This window comes from Solanum tuberosum, unplaced genomic scaffold (genome assembly GCF_000226075.1).
Source record: "Solanum tuberosum cultivar DM 1-3 516 R44 unplaced genomic scaffold, SolTub_3.0 scf00031, whole genome shotgun sequence".
Lineage (NCBI taxonomy): Eukaryota > Viridiplantae > Streptophyta > Magnoliopsida > Solanales > Solanaceae > Solanum > Solanum tuberosum.
In genome coordinates, this window is record NW_006238957.1 from 2,224,225 (window position 1) to 2,226,522 (window position 2,298).

Sequence of the window (2,298 nt, forward strand, 5' to 3'; positions counted from 1 at the left end):
GGAGAAAAATTCAATACCATCCACCTCCAACACTTCTATTGTAAAAATCACCCGGGTAAAAAAATTGATCATCTTTGAACTTTTAACTCCATGCTTACCCCCTTCCCGCAAAACTTCATAAAAAGCTTAACATTGTAACACCCCAGAAATTTTTTGAGCTAAGACTTGAACCATCCTTCATTTTAAGTAGGATGTTATCGAGGAATATAAAATTTATTGAGTGTTAAGGTCACTAGATGCAGCACCTTGAGTTCCAAGAAGAACTAAAGAGAGTTCATTCAAAATCATTCCTAAGTTCCTTTAAGTTTTGGGTCAACTTCAAATGACCACAACCTTCAGTACAAGATAAGTTAAGTGGGCTATAAGATATCAAATGAAAGGTCTATGAATTATCTTTCCAACGCCACCAAGTTTTCTAAATTTCGAGCTCGTATGAGGGAGATATGCCCGTTTGAAGTCGGGTTGTCCAAATAAGGAAAGTTACCTGAAATAGTAAGGGGTATTTTGGTCTTTTCCTTACCCAATCAGGTTTAATTCATTTTTAGTAAGGTTTTAGGGGTCTAATCTGATTAGGTTTAGTTTTATAATCCTAATGTACGCCTAGGGTTTTAGTTGAGAGTTCAATAAGAGAAAAGAAGAGAAAAGAGGAGAAAAGAGGAAATGATCAAGGCGTTCGTCGAGGTTCTTCAGTTTTGTTGCGGATTTTCGCCAAGGGTTTAATCCCTAAGAGGTATGTAAGCTTCCATAGTATTGGGTTTGTTCACCCACACGCCAATCATGTTAATTTCAACGTTAAATTCGTTCTAGAAAGTTGAAGGTTTGATGTTCTTGAATTGTGTTCTTGAAATTGGCTTTTGTTCTTGAGTTTAGATGAGATTCATGAGTTCTTGAGGAAATCGTGTCAATTTTAGAGTGGTGTTTGATTAGATTCTTGTATACATGTATTGGGTATCTCAATCTAAAGAGAAATTGAGAAAAAGAATCGAATTTAGGCGATTTGGGGTTGGAAAATGAGAAAGAAAAAGTCAGACAGAAAATCAGTACCAGGTCCGCATTGCAGATCTGTTCCATCAGAGTGAACTTTTTCCTCTCCGTGTCGCGGAGAGATCACAGACCCCACTGTCTCAAAAATTATTTCGATCAAATATTAAAATGCATCTCCGCATCACGGACTTGCTCTCTAGACAGTGTTTTTCAACTGTTTCTCATGATTTACAATCTAAAACACTTTTAATCATTACGATATCTTTCCTATCACGAATCATAACCTTGAATTCATAATTCTAATTCAAGGTAGAGTTAAGAGTTAGGTTTTGAGAATTCTTCTGAACATTTTGAGAAGGTTCATTTAAGTCTTTTGAGGAGTCTTCTACAATTTCTAATAACTTGTTTCAAGACTCGAGAAAGTGAGTATGAGCATGCGGAGAATTTATTCATGAGTCTACTTTATCATCACTAGATCCTTCACATCATGAACCATAACTCTTGAATTCATAATTCACATTCAAGAGAGAGTTAGGAGAAGAGTTCACGAAAGCTTTTGAGTTCAGTTGTGAATCCTTTGAGATCAACTATTGATTTGAAATAAGTTTTGAGGAAGTAAGCATGAGAATGAGAAGAGTCATGTACATGAGTTCCATAATGTTCTTTTGACCCTTGAGTCAAGTCGTTCATGCTCATAATTTCTGCACGAACTCCATACATTGAGTATCTTCGAGAGGAGTAGTATCTTCGAGTTCTAAGTCTTTGAGCATTGAGTTCCTAATCCCTATGAGATTATATTTATAATCATGGGACTACTACATGTTACTCATGAAGCCCTTGAGTTGAGTTGTTCATGCCCATAATTTCGCATGAAACCTTTGAGTCGAGCAGTCTAGAGATGAGTAATATCATTGAGTCTTGAGTTCTCAGTACTGAGGTTCTTTATTTCTATTAAGATCCCTGAGTTGAGTCGTTCATGTTCATAATTCCACATGAACTCTATGATTTGAGTTATAAATTTTAAAAATCTTTTTAAAGCCTACACTTGAGTTCTTAAACTGAATTTTGAGAAAGTAAAGATGAGTTTTGAGAAAAGAGTTTTCTAAAACATGATTAGTATTACAATCGAGTATGTCATCAATGTATGAGTAGTATGGTATCTTGATATAGCATCAATGTTTATGCAGTATGACTTCCCGAGTCATCAATGATCATATTATAATATTATTTTTAAATGTTTTTGAGAAAGAGCAGAGCTGAGTTCATTTTCTTTAAAAATGATATATGGGAACTAAGTATTCCCAAGAGTAAATG